Raw genomic sequence first — 7287 nt, forward strand, 5'->3', positions numbered from 1 at the left:
TAAAAGAGGTCAGGAAGTCAGGCTTGGAGATGCACTGGAGAGTACTGTGCCGTCCTCCAATCAGCAAAATCCCTACTGGATCTGTGAAACTTCAAACCCAGAAGCACCCATTCCATGTAGCAGTTTCACCCAGAGACAGGAGGTTCGTTTTTTGCTTCATGTTAGTTAATGGAATAAATGGGACAAGAACCTTGGATTTTTGGCTCTTAGGCAATGCTTTCTGGGACAGTGGAAGTAGAAAATCAATTTCTATTTAAAAAGGTGAACTTTAAGTGTGAAATATGGTTAGGAACATGGTTACGGAGTAAGGCTAAAGGAATGAGAAATATGGTCTAGGGTTGTGAGTGCTAATTCCAAATCTGGCTATTTTGAATTGCAGTCCTTATCCTCCCTGTCTCGTAAGAACGAGGTCAACATTCAATTGCTGAGCCAAGTAACAATATACAATGTTGTCTGAATAAGGAATTATATGGAAGCTTTGGAATATGAATATTTTGCTTAGGTGACTCCACCCAGTGTTGGATCTGCCCTTCCTATACAAGCTTTGTTGGGTTCATGCCTACGGCTCCTGTGGGGTGACTTTTCTCTCTCCCCACTGGCCTTCTCATCATCTCCATCTCCACTCAAATTTCCTCCACTGAGTCCTGGAAGTCTGCTCTAATCCTCACTGAGGTCTATCTCTTTACTTTTCTTGTAGCACTTTTGGACTGTTAACCACAACTTAGCAAGCACTTGATCACATAAGAGACATCTATGGGTCACTATTGATTTCATGTGACTTAATTTCTTTTACAGGACAGGGAGTTGAATGAGTTATATGTTCTTTCTGCACCATCCCACTACCTGCCACAAAATGAGCTTAAGAAATATTTTTTATAAATTGATAATGATATTTTAAAGTATTTAATTATACTTTATTAACTGGTCATTGGGCTCAAGAAAAAGGCCAAACAATTTTAAGGTAAATATACACATTCCTCATTTGGAATTTAAAACACAGTATCAGCTACTCCTTACAGGGTCTACCACCTGCGTTAGGCACCTTTTCACAGTACCTCATTGATTCCCTGATGTTTGTCTTCCAGCTCGGTATTATTTTCTATGATGTTATAGGTAGTGAAACTGAGTCTCAGTAATTCAGTTAAGGTCATGTGGCTAGTTAGTTGTGGGACCAGGAATTGGAGCTAGGATTTGAATGCATGTCTATCTGGTTACACAGACTATGCTTTTTATTATTGTAATTGCAGAAAGGCTAAGCAAATTTTTTTCTTATTTTGGGGAAACAGTGTTCTAGACATCAGAAATATGCAATTGAAGTTTAACCTTAAATATTTCACCTTAACATGTAAAGACAACCATGTGAAATGTAAAGAATTGTTCATTGATCTTCATGAATGACTGGGTGTCAGTTTCCCCTTTTTGTAAAATGGAAGAAAAGGATTAAAGTTACTTCTTGCTCCAATAAATCAGTCTGACTGACAAACTGCCTCTGTAGGAGTGTCTTAAAGTGCAGAAAAGTGGAAACAGATTCTAGGCCAATATTTTTTTTTAATGTTACTTTCATTACTCATGCCTTGAGCAGTACTGCTATGGATATAGTTTTTTTTTTTCATCTTATTACTTAAAATCTGTTATCGATAAATTTTATTTATGAATTCACTAGTAACTAACTACTATGTAAATTTCACTTCTATATATGAGCAAAAAGTTGTATCAAATTTTAAGAATTCCTACCTGCAAACTTGTGAACTAATTTTGCATTTATGAGAGGTTTTTTTTTTTTCGGCTAGGTAAATGTGGAGTCTTTTACAAAGTTGCTTATTTTAAACGTTTATGAAGTGTCTAGGAAATCTATCAAAATTCCAGATTGGCTAAGATCACTTCTCAAAGTTAGAAAGTTGATGATAGGCAATGTCCCAGTATCTCCTTTAAATGCTTTATCTAGAAGTTCCTGAAGACAGGGTTTAATGCAATTCGGAATTCATTTCTCAAAGAGGTTTGCCATGGGGAGTATTCCCAAAATAAACCTTTTCCCCTGGTGACAGAACGAAGAAAAGCCCTTTTAGCCACACAAAAAAGTTAGTACTTTCATGTAATCCTCTTGAAATGAATGTGCCCTCAAAACCTAACTTGAACTCTCTAAATCATGAATGCTGAGAGACAAGGTGTGCGAAAAACACAGAAAGAGTTGGTTCAATTGGTTCTCCACATATTCCTCTGGGACCAGATTCAATGATCAAATAGTGGTTGAAATAAGAGAATAAAAAAGTTTTAAAGTGACTGCAAAAGTCAACAGCAAATAGCATGAGAATTTCTATTTCTTGAATTTTCTTTTCTATTAAGTGACTGTAGCTATCTGGATCCATGATAAAGAATTTTTTTAAATTAAGTATAATGTATGTACAGTGAAATGGACAGGGCTTAACTGCAGCTTGAAGAGTTTTGCCAAATGTTTGCAATCCTGTGACCCATACCTAAGGGGCTCTTTGAAAATTCATTTATTCTTTAAAAGTGGTAAAATTTGAATATTTTAGATTTGGACGCTATTCCTATTAAAACGCTCATTAAGACACTATTTCGGCTTCATCAACTTATCTGATACATCTTATCAGCTTCTATAACTAAAATGTCACTCATAAATTAGAGGTGTGATTAAATGAGAGAATCTGACATTTGAAACGTTATCAATGATTGCTTGATGGTGCCAAATTACAGTTCATTCCCTGATGTAATTAAAATTTGATAGGTTTAATGTAACTAGAAATAAGACTTCATTAATTCTTTTCTGCGTATAGAAAATATGAGAAACAGACAAGATACACTCTTTTTTTCTGAGAAAAGCAACATAGTTCAGCTATTTTAGGCTATGGTCTACTTTAATTAAAATTAGACAATAATTTGCTTTCCTGCTTATAACTTAAGTAATTTTTATATTCCTTTCTTTGACATATTTTTTTCACCAATCTCAGTAAAGCAAAAAATGAGTGTAACTTGGTCTACAAACTTCTTAAAACTGTTCACAGAACTTTTGTAACAACTTTGAAAAGATATTAGAAATTCCAGTCTAAGAAGGCAGTCGGACCTGTGCCGTCTTGGTTTGTCAATGCACACTGTATTTATTAAATTATTCTTACGCCACTCAGCAATGGAGAAAACACTATCATTACTGTATGTCAGCACAGTCTTATCATGTGTAATGCACTCTTTGGGGAGTTGTTATTTCATATGGAATATAATTTATAATGAGTTTATGTATTTTCTGTGACTCTAATTGTTTTCTTTAATTTTTACCTTTCCTTGTTTCCATTCTTTTGATACCTGAATGAAGTATCCAAAGAGATGTGAAATAGTCAAAATAGGTTAGAAAGCAAAAAGAAAGAGAAACTTGGATCTTTAGCTATTTACTGGTAAATAAAAGAGAGGTACTTTTTTTTTTTTTTTTAAAGAAAGTAAAAGTTATTTGTAGTACAGAATAGAATGTGCTAGGAGAGGCCAAAAAGGAGAATTCCCACAGCAGGCTTTTTTTCTTCTTCTTTTGTTTTTAACAACTGTACTTAATCAATGAGATATTTTAAATTTCATTTCTGCTAATTATTAAGCTCTGGTAATGGAAATACCTTTTAATCAAAATCTGCCAAAATCTGTAAAAAGTTTCCGATTATGCTTTGAGATTTAATTGTAGGGGAATAGAACTATTTGTATGAAAATTTAAAGGGAAACAATGATTTTACTGAGTGTTTATTTACTATACATTAGATGAACAATTTAACTTTTAGGCCAAGAGTCATGGCATGCTTTTGTCAAAGCAAGGGATCATCTGGGGCTTGCAAAGCCATGCCAATTTCATAAGGCGATTTTTGCTTATCTCTTCTAGTGATGCATGTATAGCAAATTGCTTCTTCTCTTTTGGGCCCTGCTAGAGAGAACAATTATTGCTATCCGTGGAGAAAGTGATTCTGAAATGGCTTTACCAGCTGTGAATTATCCAAAGAAAATTACTCACAGAATCTCATGGGAAATGCACAGGCGACTTACTTCTTATGAGGGCAGCAGATAATGCAAAGCTGGCATTTGAGGGGGACATGGCCAAGGTAACAGATGCCAAGTACCCTGCAGAGAGGTAGGCAGAATATAGAAATGGGAAATCCAAGAAGCGGTTAATTCCTTGAGTATCTTTTAATGTGGTAAAAAAACACATAATATAAAATTTAACATATTAACCATTTTTTAAGTGTACACTTCAATTGTGTTAAATACATCTATATTGTTGTGTAACAGATCTCTGTGACTTTTTCATCTTGCAAATTTGAAATTTTGTATGAAAGAATGATAAGGTTTGGTTCTGTGTCCCCACTCAAATCTGATCTCCCATAATTCCCATGTATTGTGGGGGGGACCCAGTGAGAGATGATTGAATTATGGGGGCAGGTCTTTCCAGTGCTGTTCTCGTGATAGTGAATGGGTCTCACGAGATCTGATGGTTTTAAAAACGGGAGTTGTCCTGTACAAGCTCACTTTTGCCTGCTGCCATCCACCTAAGATGTGACTTGCTCCTTCTTGCCTTCCACCATGATTGTGAGGTCTCCCCAGCTATGTGGAGCTGTAAGTCCAATAAACTTCTTTCTTTTGTAAATTACCCTATCTCAGATATATGTTTATCAGCAGCCTGAAAACGGACTAACACAAAGAACAACTCCCCATTTCTTCCTCCACCCAATCCCTAGCAACCACCATTTTAATTTCTGTTTCTATGAATTTGACTACTTTAGAAATCTCATACAAATGAAGTCATACTGTACTTGACTTTTTGGGACTGGCTTGTTTTATTTAGCTTAATGTCCTCGAGGTTCATCAATGGTGTAGCATATGACAGGCTAAATTATATTATTTTTAAGGCTAAATAATATCCCACCGTTTGTATATGCCACATTTATCATAAGTCTGCAAATACCTCTTTTAATTCTTTTCTCTATAGATCCAGAAGTGGGATTGCTGAATCATATGGCAGTTCTATTTTTTAATAGAGGTATTTGCAGACTCATGATCATGGCAGCACCATTCACAACAACCAATAGGTGGAAACAGCCCAAACTTTATGCATGGATGAATGCACAAATAAATGGCTAAAAGGGGCCAACATGCAGCTCAGGCTGTGCCTTCAGAGGGTGGAAGCCGTAAGCCTTGGCACCTTCCATGTGGTATTGAGCCTGCAGGTGCACAGAAGTCAAGAATTGAGGCTTTGGAAATCTCTGCCTAGATTTCAGAAGACGTGTGGAAACGCCTGGATGCCCAGGCAAAAGTTTGCTGCAGGGGAAATGCCCTCATGGAGAACCTCGGCTAGGGCAGTGTAGAAGGGAAATGTAGGGTCGGAGCCCCCATACAGAGTCCCTACTGGGGCACCGCCTAGTGGAGCTGTCAGAAGAGGGCCACCGTCCTCCAGACCCCAGAGTGGTAGATATACCGACATCTTGCACCGTGCGCCTGGAAAAGACGCAGACACTCAATGCCGGCCCACGAAAGCAGCCAGAGGCGAGGCTGTACCCTGCAAAGCCACAGGGGCAGAGCTGCCCAAGACCATGGGAACCCACCTCTTGCCTCAGCATGACCCAGATGCGAGATATGGCATCAAAAGAGATCATTTTGGAGCTTTAAGATTTGACTGTCCTTTTGGATTTCAGACTTGCATGGGGCCGGAAGCCCCTTTGTTTTGGTCAATTTCTCCCATTTGGAATGGCTGTATTTACCCAATGCCTTTACCCACATTGTATCTGGGAAATAACTAGCTTGCTGCACACAGCATGGGGACCCTGGGACATTTTCCCCATGGTCTTCGGGATTAACATTAGGATCCTTGCTACTTATGTCAATTTCTGTAGCCGGCTTGAATGTATCCTCAAAAAATGGAGGAGAAAGAAAATGGGTTTTTCTTTTCTATTGCATCGTCAGGCTGCAAATTTTCTAAACTTTTATGCTCTGTTTCACTTTTAAAATGGAATGCTTTTAACAGCACCCAAGTCACCTTTTGAATGCTTTGCTGCTTAGAAATTTCTTTCACCAGATACCCTAAATCGCCTCTCTCAAGTTCAATTTCCACATATCTCTAGGGCAGGGCAAAATGCTGCCAGTCTCTTTGCTAAAATATAATGAGAGTCACCTTTGCTCCAGTTCCCAACAAGTTCCTCATCTCCATCTGAGACCACCTCAGCCTGGACCTTATTATTCATATCACTATCAGCATTTTTGTCAAAGCCATTCGACAAGTCTCTAGGAAGTTCCAAACTTTCCCACATTTTCCTGTCTTCTTCTGAGCCCTCTAAACTCTTCCATCTCTGCCTGTTATCCAGTTCCAAAGTTACTTCACATTTTTGGGTATTTTTTCAGCAATGCCCCACTCTGCTGTTACCAATTTACTGTATTAGTCCGTTTTCATGCTGCTGATAAAGATATACTGAGACTGTGAAGGAAAAGAGGTTTAATTGGACTTAAAGTTCTACATGGCTGGGGAAGCCTCAGAATCAGGGCAGGAGGCGAAAGACACTTCTTACATGGTGGCAGCAAGAGAAAATGAGGAATATGCAAAAGCAGAAACCTGTGATAAAACCATCAGATCTTGTGAGACTTACTCAGTACCATGAGAACAGTATGGGGGAAACTGCCCCCATGATTCAAATTATTTCCCGCCAGGTATCTCCAACAACATGTGAGAATTTTGGGAGTACAATTCAAGATGAGATTTGGGTGGGGACACAGAGGCAAACCATATCAGTATATAAGATAAATACATCCCTATCTATTTATCTTCTCTGGAGAGGTTGTTGTTGATTACCTAGTTATCTACTTCTCATAGTAGACGCTGGAGATTCAAGCATCACTGTGGGATCATTGAGCCCTCAGGTCCTAGATCTGGATGCTTGAGTAAGTTCAGAGAATCCAAAGTTGAGGTAGGTTGAGGGCTGGACTATTGAACTTTATCCTGTCTTGTTCTAGATTAACACAGTGACTGGGCTTGCCTGAAATTACATAAGAAGAGTACAAGTTGACCCATCTGGGGGTGTGAGGTTGAGGAAGTCTGTGTCTAGGAACTAGAACAAAGTTGGGCACTCATGATAAATTTAAGACAAATTTCCGCTTTTTGACAATTTGGCAAGAAAGTAGACCTGATATTTAGGTGAATTTGACAATCAGGAACCTGATATAGGTGTATTCATATTTTTCCAATTCCAAATTAGTTGGAAAAGTGAGTGAATGATTATCATTACTGGGATGCTTTGCATGAAATTTGTCCAC

This window comes from Gorilla gorilla, chromosome 14, assembly GCF_029281585.2.
Source record: "Gorilla gorilla gorilla isolate KB3781 chromosome 14, NHGRI_mGorGor1-v2.1_pri, whole genome shotgun sequence".
Classification (NCBI taxonomy): Eukaryota; Metazoa; Chordata; class Mammalia; order Primates; family Hominidae; genus Gorilla; species Gorilla gorilla.